Here is a 14,921-nt window from a genome sequence, read left to right as displayed (position 1 = left end):
TCAGGAGGCGGGGCAGGGGCTGGGCGTTGACTATGTCGTAGCACATGGCCAGGCGGTGCGCGGACTCTGGGAGGCGAAGCTTAGGACGGGCCCACGTGGGGAGGGGCCCAGGGTCCGGGAGGCGGGGCCGAGTCCGGGCTGGGCTGCGCTTAGGAGGCGGGCCCTGGGAGGCGGAGCTTAGGGAGGGGCCGGTGTCGGGAGTGACCCAGGGACTGGGAGGCCGGTTGGGGCTGGGCTCAGGGGCTGAGACCTAGCTGGGCTTGGGGCGGGGCCGAGACGGAGCGAGGGGTCCAGGGTGTGGGAAATGGGGAGGGATTTGAGGAGGGGATCGGAATGTGGCTCAAGTTCGGGAGGCGTTACCTGCGGAGGGTTTGAGGCAGGCCCAGGAGCGAGCCCATGATCTTCCGACGCGGGGCCAGGGGCGGGTCCCAGGATCCGGAGCTTCGGGCGGGGCCGAGTCCGGGTTTGGGGCCCGGGAGGTGGGGCCAGTTAGGGCGAGGGTCCCTGGGATCGTCGGGTCAGGCCTTGGGCTAACGTAGGCACTCTCGCAGTTCCTCCGCCTTCAGGAAGGTCTTTTTAGCAGGGGCCTTACGGGTGCATGCTTCGGTCCTGGAGGACTTATCCTAGCCTCCTCTCCATCAGCGCCACCCGTCTGGGTCCCGAAAGGAGGGAGCTTTCCCTCTGTCCCCCAGCCTTTGGACTGTCACCAAACAAGCCATTCGTTCACCAAATACTTTTTAAGCGCCTACCATGTGCCTGACAAGGGAGATGTAACGGTGAGAAAAACTAGGTGTGGTCCAGGCCCTTCAGGGGCTCAGGGGCTCGTGGAAGAAGTGGACATTCAAGTACTTATCACACAAATGAGGATAAAAGTAAGATAGCGATATCTACCACGAAGGTGAGCAGACAGAGCTAGCGGGGCTTGCAGGAGGAGATTTGATCTTGCAGGGACAGGAAAGAGGAGTTAACTCCTGCGGGGTGGGATTGGGGATGGTGGTGATATAGACGTGGGGACAGAGTGGAAAACAACAAAAATATAATTATTTTCGTTCAAAGTTATTGTGTCTTGAGTTGAAAGGAAGGGCAGTTAGCAACACAGTTTAGATTTCAGTACTGCCCCTGAAATCTGAACTGTGTTCAAAGTCTAAAACGTTTACCTTAGCAAATTCCTCATAAAACTCCATTTGGAAGAGTCCCGAGAGCGAATTTGTTAAGTATACTTGCAAAAGGTAGATGAGGAGACAGATAAAATCTTATTACCTTTTTCCGATGAGAGGCATTTGAGCCCTGCTCAGCTATGAGAATAAGAGAGGGGAATTAATTCTAATTGAATACACTTGTTCTCTTATAGCTGTTGTTCCCCACCAGAACCAAATGAGCGCAAGATCTGACAAAGAAAAAAAAAGGTTCATCTTTTATTTCTCCAAACACTTTCATTTAAATCAAGAGGATGGGATGTGGTTATAGCTGTGTTTTTAGACAGAATCAACGGTTTCTGGGTCTGAGATGTTGCATACACCCTCGCAGTCCCTGTATCCTGAGATGGAGTCACCTGAGAATCCACAGCAAGTCCTAACCAGGGATGGGTCTGGGTGATTAACGAAGATTGGCTTCAGAACTGGGCCAGGCGCACTGCTTTGCTTTTGCTGTTTTGATCAGCTCTCTGCCTGCAGGAGACAAGTAAAACCAATGGGAACAGGTTAGTTATACTCATAAATCCTGGGCTTATTTTATTAACTCACGTAATAGCTATTAATTGCCTTTCCTCCAAGGAGCAAAAGGGCATATACGGTCAATGCCATAGTAAGTAACACTGTATTATGTTATACTAAAATATTCATAAATCTAGGTTGGTTCAGTGTTTCCTGAGTCCACAGATTGGAAGCAGATTGAGGAAGGACGCTAGTGGACCACAGAGCTGAGCCATGCACACAGAAGAAATCTTTTTTTCTTTTTTTCTGGAGACGGAGTTTTGCTCTCTAGTTGCCCAGGCTGGAGTGCAATGGTGCGATCTCGGCTCACTGCAACCTCCACCTCCCAGGTTCAAGCGATTCTCCTGCCTCAGCCTCCTGAGTAGCTGGGATTACAGGCTTGAGCCACCCGGCCGGGCCACTTTTGTATTTTTAGTAGAGACAGGGTTTGAACACCTTGGCCAGGCTGGTCTCAAATTCCTGACCTCAGGTGATCCACCCTCCTCTGCCTCCCAAAGTGCTGGGATTACAGGCGTGACCCACCGCGCCTGGCCAGAAGAAATCTTTATCTTGGTGTGCAGTGTCTGGTGATGGACAAATGTCATCTCTCTTGGATCTGAATCTGGAAGGATCAAGGCACTGAAGGGATTTTTTTGTTTCAGACAGTCTCCCTCTGTTGCCAGGCTGGAGTGCAGTGGCACGATCTCAGCTCACGGCAACCTCTGCCTCCTGGGCTCAAGCGATTCTCCTGCCTCAGCCTCTCGAGTAGCTGGGACTACAGGCACTCGTCACCACACCCAGCTAATTTTTGTATTTTTAGTAGAGACAGGGTTTTACCATGTTGGCCAAGATGGTCTCAATCTCTTGACATCATGATCCACCTGCCTTGGCCTCCCAAAGGGCTGGGATTACAGGCGTGAGCCACCATGCCCTGCCTCACTGAAGGGATTTTTTTAATGTCACGTGGCTCTCACAGGTGCGGTGTGTTCAGGAGCAAGTGAAGATTACGACTGACGTTTAAAAACAAACATAAAATTCCAGGTGGTGTTGCTATGGGTAGCAGCATTAGGACAATCTGAGTGGTTTCAGTTGCAAGAGTGTGCGTGTACGTGCAAGAACTACAGTCCAGATTCAACTTCTGGCTTTGAGGGTCTCTTTAATAACAGTATCAACCACCTAAGGCAGTTTAACAGTATGGAATGGTTGCCTTTTAGAAGTTAAGCTATGGGCATGGAAGTTCAATCAGTACATTGAAGTTTTTCCTTTATCTCTCCTATGGTTAATGGTTTCTGCAGAAAAGGACGAATTGATTTCTTTCTAAAACGTTGCTTCAGGGTGTAGAGACCTTTATAGGTCATGTTTCAACTTACAGAACATTTTTATAGTTCAAATGTAAATTACGTTCAATATGGACTTTGTAATAGAATTTAAGGTTAAGTAAAATTTCCACTTTCCTTAGGCTGTTTGCAGTGCCCAGCAGGCCCCATCATATCGAGATGGAAGTTATGTTAAAGGAGGAGATTGGTCAGGGATGGGCAGAATAAGGAATATGGACAGCTCAGGCTAATGATACAATGATTTTGATGTAGAAAGAGGGTCAGGCATGGGATAACGCCTGTAATCCCACTGCCTTGGGAGGCCAAGACAAGGGGATCACTTGAGGTCAGACCAGCCTGGTCAACAGAGTGAGACCTAACCTGTACAAAAAAAAAAACCACAAGAAAACAAAAAAATTAGTTGGGCATGATGGTGTGCACCTGTAGTCTCAGCCACTTGGAAGGCTGAGGTCAGGGGATCCCTTGAGCCCAGGAGTTTGAGGCTGCAGTGAGCTATAATCACATAACTGTACTCCAGCCTGGGTGACAGGGTGAGTCCCTGACTCAAAAAAAAAAATTGAGTCAGGAAAAAATTGGAAATCTTAATCCTCAGTACCCAGGAATGTGACCTTATTTGGAAATGTGGTCTTTCTAGATGTAATCAAGTAACGATGAGTCATCCTGGATTGGGGGCTGCTGGTGAGGGGGCAGATGCAGTGACTGGTGTCCTTATAAAAGAAGAGAATGAGGGCCGGGCATGGTGGCTCATGCCTGTAATCTCAGCACACTTTGGGAGGGTGAGGTGGGGGGATCACTTGAAGTCAGGAGTTCGAGACCAGCCTGGCCAATAATAACAATAAAAAAGCCATTTTAGATTCTAATCCACTGAAAGAAAACTGTCCTTTAGTTAATGTCATGCTTATTGGATCCATGAAGTCTTTGAGAATTTAAACTACATGGACACTGCTGTCTGTGGTGGTGGAGAGAATACCAAGGATTTAAAGGTCTTTAAGAAAGAGAATGTAGAAATCGTACCCATTGGAAACAGCAAGATGATGATAATCGTACTGACAGTAATAATAAGCTCAAATATATAGAGCTTACTATGTATCATGAATTGCTCTGAATGCTTCATAAATATACGTTCCCTCCTTTACCCTCATGGCAGCCCAGTAAAGTCGCCATTCCCCATTTTACAGCTGGGGAAACTGAGATACAGAGCTTTTCTGCACTGAGTCATCAGGAGCAAATACTAGATCAGGTAATTGAACCCAAGCAATCTGGTTCCAGAGCCAAATAGATGTATTTTTTATGGTATAAAACATATACATACATTTTTAGGGGAAGGGTGGGGGTAGGATGGGATGAGGATTCTGGGTAATTGCTTGGTAAATGCCAAATACCTTTCTCGTCTGTCCCTCTTTTCAAATGATAAAGTAATGTCAATTGCAGCACTTTTTTTTTTTTTTTTTTGAGACAAGGTCTAGCTGGAGTACAGTGATGCAGTCATAGCCCACTGCAGCCTCAAATTCCTGGGCTCAAGCGATCCACCCACATCAGATTCCCAAGTAGTTGGGACTACAGGCCCACACTACTATGCCCAGCTAATTATTTTAATTTTTGTAGAGATGGCAGGTGGCGGTGTGGGGGTGTCTCTCTATGTTGCCCAGGCTGGTCTCGAACCCTTGACCTCAAGTGAACCTCCTGCCTCAGCCCCACAAAGCTCTGGAATTATAGGTGTGAGCCACTGTGGCTGGCTACAATACTATTTATTTATATTTTGGACCAACAGATGTTCTAGCATCTAAGAAATGTGATGCTCTCTGTACATTGAAGAGTTGGTCTAATATTTGTCCTGGTGGATACAGAAATTGCCTGTCTGCTCCGCTCTGGTTGAAGAAACAAGTCCGACTGTCTCTGAGGCTATGGAGCGGTCCATCAAGAATGAAAGCCCTCTGCCAGGCACGTTGGCTCACACCTGTAATACCAGCACTTTGGGAGGCTGAGGCAGGTGGATCACTTGAAGTCAGGAGTTCGACACCAACATGGCCAACATGGTGAAACCTTGTTTCTACAAAAAATAGAAAAATTAGCTGGGCCTGGTGATACATGCCTGTAATCCCAGCTACTCAGGAGGCTGAGGCAGGAGAATCACTTGAACTTGGGAGGCAGAGGTTGCAGTGGGGAGCTGAGATCACAGCACTGCATTCCAGCCTGGGTGACAGAGCGAGACTCTCTCAAGAAAAAAAAAAAGAATGAATATCCTCATGATGGCCTCAAGCACATTGGTCCCTGAAGAGAGTCAAGGAAGGCCCACTTTACTCTGCACTGCAAAGCAGGCAGGTGGACAGGAATCTGAGAAGTGGATTCAGTGAGAGGCATTGACCCAAAGGATTTTCTGCCTAATGGTCAGTTCAGCAGAAGATTAAACTGAGCACAGCATCCTGTTCCCTGAAACCATCTGGTTTGTCAGTGGGGAACGTTCTTGTCTCGTTAAATGTCCTCATGCTACTGTCAAGATATCCTGTTACAAAACGTCATAAACCAGGTTTACAAATAGTCCAAGTGATTGTGGAATTTCTCCTTGGCAAGGCCTTAGCTATGAGCTTGCGATTGTTGTGCAATAATCTCAGTGTTCTGGGCCACTTGAGGGATAAAATATACCTTAGGTGATAAACTGTTGTATTTTAATGTGAATATTTCCACCAACATTAAACAGTAACCCCATGAGTTTTCTCATACCTGTTACACTCTGGAGTTGCAACAAGCTGACATGAAGCAAGTTGCAAACATAATGATCGCATTTGGCTCCTATTCACAGCAAGGGTTCTTCAAGCTGTACCTGGGACAGTCTTCCCTCACATGAGGCTTATAGCATCATTTATTTCATTATTTATTTATTTTTTGAGACGGAGTTTCGCTCTGTCACCCAGGCTGGAGTGCAATGGCGCGATCTTGGCTCACTGCAACCTCCGCCCCCCCGGGGTTCAAGCGATTCTCCTGTCTCAGCCTCCCGAGTAGCTGGGATTATATGCACCCACCACCACACCTGGCTAATTTTTTTATTTTTAGTAGAGACGGTGTTTCACCACGTTGACCGGGCTGGTCTCAAACTCCTGACTTCAGGTGATCCACCCGCCTCAGCCTCCCAAAGTGTTGGGGTTACTGGTGTGAGCCACAGCGCCCGGCTATAGCATCACTTAAACTTTGTTTCTGCCATGAATTTTTAGGTGTTAGTTAACAAAAAATAGACCACCTCATTTATGTCTCACAGTTAGCATTGGTTTTTGTGTTTTCTTTAGGCTCGTTTTTTAATTGTTTTTAAAATTGTGAAACAGGGTCTTGTTCTGTTGCTGAGGCCAGAGTGCAGTGACACAGTCTTGGCTCGCTGCAGCCTCAACCTCCTGGGCTCAAGCAATCCTCCCACGTTAGCCTCCTGAGTAGCTGGGACTACAAACACGAGCCACCACCGCTGGCTAATTTTTAATTTTAATTTTTATTTTTTGAAATGGAGTTTCACTCTGTCGCCCAGCAGGTTGGAGTACAGTGGCGTAATCTCGGCTCACTGCAACCTCCACCTCTCGAGTTCAAGCGATTCTTCTGCCTCAGCCTTGGCACCCACAACCATGCCTGGCTAATTTTTAAAAAACATTTTTAGTAGCGACAGGGTTTCACCATGTTGGCCAGTCTGGTCTTGAACTCCTGACCTCAAGTCGTCCACCTACCTCAGCCTCCCAAATTGCTGGGATTACAGGCGTGAGCCACCACGCCAAGCCTAATTTTTAAATTTTTTGTAGAGACTAGGTTTTGCCATGTTGTCTAGGCTGGTCTTGAACTCCTGGGCTCAAGTGATCCTCCTGCCTTGGCCTCTCAAAGTTCTGGGATTACTGGCATAGCCCTTATGCCTGGCCCTTAAAGCTGCTTTTTAATAACAGCTTTATTGAAAGATAATTCACATACCACACAATTTGCCCATTTAAAGTGTATCATTTGGCCAGGCATGGCGGCTCACAATTGTAATACCAGCACTTTGGGAGGCTGAGGTGGGAGGATCGCTTGAACCCGAGTTTGAGACGAGCCCGAGCAACATGGCAAAACCCTGTCTCGACCAAAAATACAAAAAAATTAGCTGGGCATGGTGGTGTGTGTCTGTAGTCCCAGCTACTCAGGAGGCTGAAGTGGGAGGATGGTTTGAGCCTGGGAGGTGGAGGGTGCAGTGAGTTGAGATTGCACCACTGCACTCCAGCCTAGGCAACAGAGCCAGACCCTGTCTCTAAATAAATAAATAAAGTGTATAATTCAGTGGTTTTTAATATATTCACAGAGTTGTGCAGCCATCATCACCATCAATTTTAGAAATTTTAATTACCCCAGAAGAAACCCTGTATCCATTAGCAGTCACCCTGTTTCCCCCTGACTATCCCCACCCCTGGCTCCTGGCAACCATTAATCTACTTTCTGTTTCTTTGGATTTTCATATTCTGGGCATATATATATAATATATATATATTATATATATTATAATATATAATATATATAATATAATAATATATATAATATATATATTATATATTATAATATATAATATATATATAATATAATAATATATATAATATATATTATATTATAATATATAATATATATTATATATATTATAATATATAATATATATATTATATATTATAATATATAATATATATATTATATATTATAATATATAATAATATATATTATATATATTATAATATATAATATATATATTATAATATATAATATATATATAATATAATAATATATATAATATATAACATGTATGCATATATTATATATAATATGTGTATATAATATATAATATACATATATACTATATATATATATAAAATCATCTAATATTTGTCTGGCTTCTCTCACTTAACCTAATGGTTTCAAGGTGTATCCAGGTTGTAGCATGAATCAGCCCTTCATTCCATATTTTGGCTGATTAATGTTCCATCACACGGGTAGACTGTACTTGTTTGCTTATTCATCTCTTGTTGATGGGCATTTGCGTTGTTGCCACCTTTTGATAATTATGAATAGTTTTGCTACCAGCATCTGTGTGTGTCTTTGTATGAACAGGCTTGCATATTTTTTGATATGGGCAAATGAGAACCAGCGGCAAGGGGCCTCTGTGGTGACATTTTTGGTGATCTTCGTGTACTCTGTATAATGATCAGCCACTCAGGCTTGGGGGCAGCACTTAACCTTACATTCTTTCTTTTTTTAAAGATAGGGTCTCTCTCTCTGCCACCCAGGCCAGAGTGCAGTTGATGCAGGGCAGGGGAGCCCCGAAGTGGAGCATAGTGTGTCCGGAACTGGTGGGTTCTTGGTCTCACTGACTTCAAGAAAGAAGCCGCGGACCCTCGCGGTGAGTGTCACAGTTCTTAAAGGCGGCGTGTCCAGAGTTTGTTCCTTCTGATGCTCGGATGTGTTCAGAGTTTCTTCCTTCTGGTGGTTTTGTGGTCTCGCTGGCTTCAGGAGTGAAGCTGCAGACCTTCAAGGTGAGTGTTACAGCTCTTAAGGTGGCGCGTCTGGAGTTGTTTGTTCCTCCCGGTGGGTTCGTAGTCTCGCTGGCTTCAGGAGTGAAGCTGCAGACCTTCGAGGTGAGTGTTACAGCTCATAAAGGCAGTGTGGACCCAAAGAGTGAGAACCAGCAAGATTTATTGCAAAGAGCAAAAGAACAAAGCTTCCACAGTGTGGAAACGGACCCCAGTGGGTTGCCACTGCTGGCTGGGGCAGCCTGCTTTTACTCCCTTCTCTGGCTCACCCACATCCTGCTGATTGGTCCATTTTACAGAGAGCCGATTGGTCTGTTTTACAGAGAGCTGATGGGTCTGTTTTGACAGGGTGCTGTTTGGTGCATTTACAATCCCTGAGCTAGGCACAAAAGTTCACCAAGTCCCCACTAGATTAGCTAGATACGGAGTGTCGACTGGTGCGTTCACAAATCCTGAGCTAGACACAGGGTGCAGATTGGTGTGTTTACAAACCTTGAGCTAGATACAGAGTGCTGATTGGTGTATTTACAATCCCTTAGCTAGACATAAAGGTTCTCAAAGTCCCCACCAGACTCAGGAGCCCAGCTGGCTTCACCAAGTGGGTCCCAAACGGGGGCCACAGGTGGAGCTGCCTGCCAGTCCCGTGCCCTGTGCTGGCACTCCTCAGCCCTTGGGTGGTCGAAGGGACTGGGTGCCCTGGAGCAGGGGGCGGTGCTCGTCGGGGAGGCTCGGTACTCATCGGGGACGCTCAGGTCGTGCAGGAGCCCATGGCGGGTTGGGCGGAGGCTCAGGCATGGCGGGCTGCATGTCCCGAGCCCTGCCCTGCAGGGAAGCAGCTAAGGGCCAGTGAGAAATTGAGCAAAGAAGCTGCTGGCCCAAGTGCTAAGCCCTTCACTACCCGGGTCCAGCGGGACCGGCGAGCCACTCCGAGTGCAGGGCCCAGTGAGCCCATGTCCACCCGGAACTCGCACTGGCCCACAAGCGCCGTGCCCAGCCCTGGTTCCTGCCCGCGCCTCTCCCTCTACACCTCCCCACAAGCTGAGGGAGCCGGCTCCAGCCTCCGCCAGCCCAGGAAGGGGCTCCCACAGTGCAGCGGTGCGCTGAAGGGCTCCTCAAGTGCCACCAAAGTGGGAGCCCAGGCAGAGGAGGGGCCGAGAGTGAGCTCGAGGGCTGCTAGCATGCTGTCACCTCTCAATAGCACGTGAGGGTTCTTGTCTTTACCCAGGAAAGAATTCAAGGGCAAGCCGGAGGTTTAGAAGAAAACAGCTTTATTGAAGATGCAGCATTACAGCCGTGTGACTGCTCCTGTAGGGCAGGGCTACCCTGGAGGCAGAGAGTAGCGGCAGAGAGTTTGCAATCACATTTGTACTCACTTTTAATTGCATGCAGATTAAAGGGCAGTTTATGCAGAAATTTCTAGAAAATCGGTAGTAACTTTTGAGTCATTGGGTCATTGCCATGGAAAGGGGCAGTAACTCCCTGGCGTTGCCTTGGCAATTGTAAACTCACATGGCACACTGGTGGGCATGTCTGATGGAAAGCTTCTTCTGCCCCAGCCCTGTTTTAGGTAGTCCTCAATTTGGTCTGGTGTCCAAGCCCTGCCTGCGGAGTCAAGTCCTGCCTCCTATCTCACAGTGGCGTGATCATGGCTCACTGCAGACTCAACACCCCTGGGCTCAAGCAGTTCTCCCACCTCAGCCTCCTGAGTTGCTGGTACCACAGGCACGTGCCACTACACCCAGCTACATTTTTTGCATTTTTTGTGGAGATGGTGTTTCACTGTGTTGCCTAGGCTGGTCTCAAACTCCTGGGCTCAAGCAATGTACCTACGTTAGCCTCCTAAAGTGCTGGGATTACAGGTGTGAGCCACTGCACCCAGCCCAAGCTTACATTTTTAATCTCAAGTCACTTCTCTCTACGTTTTGATTTCTTCTTTAAAATGGCGGAACTAAGAGCATCTATTTTATAAGGTTGTTGGGAAGACAAAAATGAAAGAACTGCTGTTCAATGTTTAGTGAAGCGCTGTGCACAGTTTTGAATAATGAAGTTGGTGTTTATTTTTTATTATTTGTTTATTTATTTTTTAGAGACGGGGTCTTGCTCTGTTGCTCCAGCTGGAGTGCAGTAGTGCAATCACAGCTTAGTGCAGGATTGACCTCCTGGGCTCAAGAAATCCTGCCACCTCAGCCTCCTGAGTAGCTGGGACTACAGGCATGCATCGCCATGTCTGGCTATTTATTTATTTGTTGGTTTTTTGTAGAGATGGCATCTCCCTTTGTTGCTCACGCTGGTCTTGAACTCCTGGCCTTAATCAATCCTCCTGTCTTGGCCTCCCAAAACACTGAGATTACAAGTGTGAACCACCATGGCCAGCCTTATTTTTATTTTCAAATCAGCCTTGTCAAGTTGAATTGGTCATTAATCTTGTATAACGGTAACTTGGGGCAGCATTGGTTGGGCGGGGGGTGGGGAACATTTAGGACCCTGTGGGCTACAACTCGTAGTGTGTGCACTTATTTTATTTTATTTTGTTTTGTTTTGTTTTGTTTTATTATGTTATATTATATTATATTATATTATATTATATTATATTATGTTATATTTATTATATTTTTTTGAGACAGGGTCTCACTCTGTTGCCCAGACTGGAGTGCAGTAGCATGATCTTGGCTCACTGCAACCTCTGCCTCCCAGGTTCAAGCGATTCCCCTGCCTCAGCTTCCAGAGCAGCTGGAACTACAGATGCGGGCCACCATGCCCGGCTAATTTTTGCTTTTTTAGTAGAGCTGGGGTGTCACCATGTTGGCCAGGCTGGTCTCAAACTCCTGACCTCAGGTGATACACTTGCCTCAGCCTCCCAAAGTGCTAGGATTATAGGCGTGAGCTACCGTGCCCGGCTGTGCACTTATGTATGATTTTTGCAGAACCACTCTTCCCTAATGGTTGTCTCCTAGATCCAAAGTGACTTTATTCATTTTAGAATGAACTTACCCCATTGATAATGTAACCAGAGTTGGCATACATCACGATTGGCAGAACCCGGTCATGTTTAGCGAGATGGAAGTGTTCTGGAAACTCCTTCTTCTTGTAGACGTGGAGGTGAGGGTGCGCATTCTTCAGTGCCTGGTAAAGGGCTTCCTCTTGCCCCAACTTGGGCAGGGGCATCCCAAAGCCACTGTAGCCCACAATATCAAACTTGACCAGGTCCCTGAACTTGAAGTAGTTGGACAAGCGGATCTTGTTGACATTGGGTCTCTTCTTCACGGTGGTCATCCCATGGTCTCATGTGATGATGACGCTGAGGTGCTCTGCAGGCTGTGCTTCTCAGTGACTCCCACCAGATACCCGATGGTCCTGTCAATTAGCTGAATCATCAACTTCCTGCTCTCTGCCTCTGGCCCGAATAGTTGTCCCACATTATCTGGCTCTCTGTAGCACAGAGTCACAAAATCAAAGTCTTCCTTGGTGAACCAGTTCATGACGGTATCGATGTTCTCCCTCTGCTCTGTCTCGTTGCTGTTTGGGTGAGTGTAGGACTCCACCAGGGACCGCTTGACAGCCTCACCCTCGTATTTAGCACCTCCCCTGGAATAGTGGAATGATGCCGCTTTGTTCCCCTGCAAGTACAAGAAGAAAATTCCATCAGGGCCATTTCTCATACCTTTCTCACAATCAGCAAAGCTTGAGTTGTCTACATCTGTCCCCCTGTCCAAAGGTGTAGAAAATATGTGGTCTTTGGAGTCAGACAGGGTGGAGTTAGATTCTGGGCTTCCCCAGGATCTCATAGCATCTACAACACTGTTAGTTAAAAGATGTGCTATTATTTTATGGGCTACTAAGCAGAAAAGTGATGCCGATGAGACCGTGACATTCCAGTGATTGTAAGGTGTATTCCAACTTCAGAGATGGCAAAATGAAAAATGGTTCCTTAGAATAGAAGGAGGCGGTAATTTCTGAGTTGGTGGTGGTGAACTTGTGCATGTGTGTTTTTTATATATATACACATTATATATACACACACATATATACACATATGTACGTGTCTATATATGTGTATATATACACACATGTATATATGTGTGTATATATACACATACATATATACATATACATGTATATATGTGTATGTGTACACATACATATATACATATACATGTATATGTGTATATGTGTACACATACACATATATACATGTACATGTATATATGTGTATGTGTACACATACATATATACATATACATATATATGTATACATAGTGGTGCAGGGGTACAATCATAGCTCATTGCACCCTTGAACTTCTGGGCTTAAGTGATCCTGCTACCTCAGCCTCTTGAGCAGCTGGGGCAACAGGCATGTGCCACCACACCAATTTTTTTTTTTTTTTGAGACACGGTCTCACTCTGTCACTTAGGTTGGAGTGCAGTGGCACAATCTCAGCTCACTGCAACCTCTGACTCCTGGGTTCAAGCAATTCTCGTGCCTCAGCCTCCCAAGTAGCTGGGATTATAGACATGTGCCACTATGCCCAGCTAAGTTTTGTATTTTTAGTTCAGATAGAGTTTTGTCGTGTTGGCCAGGCTGGTTTCAAATCCCTGGGCTTAAGTGATCCACTTGCCTTGGCCTCCCAAAGTGCTGGGATTACATGTGTGAGCCACCGCGCCTAGCCCTAATTTTTTTTTTTTTTTTTTTTAATATTTGTAGAGATGAGGTCTCACTAATTTGCCCAGGCTGGTCCTGAACTCTTGGGTTCAAGTAATTCTCCTGCCTCAGCCTCTCAAAGTGCTGGGATTACAGGCATGAGACACCGTGCCCAGCTGGTGGTGAGTTTTAAAATCTCCCAGTGTCTCAGCGTCTCAGTGTTTCTACATCTAGAATGCCAAAAAGTAGATGGCATCTTTGTGAGGATTAAGCAGGCTAGCTTTTTATTTATTTATTTTTATTTTTATTTTTGGAGACAGAATTTCTCTCTTATCACCCATGCTGGAGCGCACTGGCGTGATCTTGGCTCACTGCAACCTCCGCCTCCTGGATTCAAGTGGTTCTCCTGCCTCAGCCTCCCAAGTAGCTGGGATTACAAAGCCAGCTAGCTTTAAGATATAGTGTTGGGCATCACATTTTGGCATGGAGCAGGCACTCTTTTCTTTGCCTCCAGGTGGGACTAAGCCACCACAAGCCTTCCCTGGTGTGTGCAGTGGGTGATGAATGCTTGCCTGCTCAGCACCCACTTCCTGGTGGGCTGGGTCACATTACTATGACTCCCCCTTGAGCTTCAGTCCGCGCCTGGTTCAAGATTATTGACTCAACCCGAGGATCCGGAGGTGGGATGTAGCTCTGGCCTGGCCAGAGGACCGAGGATGCTGCATGCCATGGCTACAGCAACTGGTTCAGCTTTGGGCTCATGTGCTAGTCACAACCAACGAGATGTAATCTTGGGATATCTGCTGGCCTGTTCGGAAGGGGACAGGCTGCCCTGCACATCCCCATTCCTGATTCTGAGGGATCTGAGAAAATCACTGGTAAAATTTGGGGGTGTTTGGAAGAAGGGGAGACTGATGTCTCTTTCTTTCTACAGACATCTGATCAGCTACAGAGCTTGACTAACCTACCCAGAGGCAGAATGATATGGTGGTTAAAAGTGTGGTCTGGGCCGAGATTTAGCCACTGCACTTCAGCCTGGGTGACAGAGTGAGACTCCATCTCAAAAAAAAAAAAAAAAAAAGCCTGCTCTGGGCTGGGCGCGGGGGCTCACAACTGTAATCCCAGCACTTTGGGAGGCTGAGGCAGGAGGATCGCTTGAAGTCAGGAGTTTGTGATCAGACCCTATCTCTAGAAAAATGTTTTGTAAAAATTAGCTGGGTTGGTGGTGAATGCGTGTAGTCCCAGCAACTCGGGAGGCTGAGGCGGGAAGTTTGCTGGAGCTTGGGAGTTCAAGGCTGCACTGAGCTATGATCAGGCCACTGCACTCCAATTTGAGGGACAGAGAGAGACCCCATCTCTCTGAACAACAAAAATGTGTGCTCTGGTGCCGCACTGCCTGGTTAGATCCTTTGTCCACCACTTAGATGCATGTTATATAAATGCTCTCCTCAGTTTCCTCGTCTGTAACTTGGGGATGGTAATGCTGCCCCAAGAAGTGGTTATGGGGACTAAATGCATGTGGGCATATTGGTAAGTATTCAACAAGCTTGATTTTTCCTGGAGCGGGAGAAAGAGCATGCAGTGAGGTGGCATGGTCAGGTGCATTGGGACAAGGATTATTTCCTCTGGCTTCTGCCTCCTGGGAGGTACTAAGGAGGGATCTGAAATGTGTCTGCAGACCCCAGAGATGGAGACTGCGGAGGGAAATTGAGATCAGGGACCCTAGTCTGGCAGAAAT

General features: G+C 46.6%; 1 long non-coding RNA gene across 1 annotated transcript; it reads left to right on the top strand.

Annotated features, from left to right (window-relative positions):
• The first annotated feature begins 2 nt into the window (after window positions 1–2).
• On the top strand, window positions 3–12,547 carry LOC101130271 (uncharacterized). Its single transcript, XR_010134914.1, has 3 exons — window positions 3–1,699; window positions 4,176–4,268; window positions 8,276–12,547. It is a non-coding gene; the product is annotated as an uncharacterized lncRNA (long non-coding RNA).
• The last annotated feature ends 2,374 nt before the right edge of the window (window positions 12,548–14,921 follow it).

Source organism: Gorilla gorilla, chromosome 7 (assembly GCF_029281585.2).
Source record: "Gorilla gorilla gorilla isolate KB3781 chromosome 7, NHGRI_mGorGor1-v2.1_pri, whole genome shotgun sequence".
NCBI lineage: Eukaryota > Metazoa > Chordata > Mammalia > Primates > Hominidae > Gorilla > Gorilla gorilla.
The sequence above is the reverse complement of the archived record's forward strand: the minus strand, read 5'-3'. Positions and strand labels throughout refer to the sequence as shown.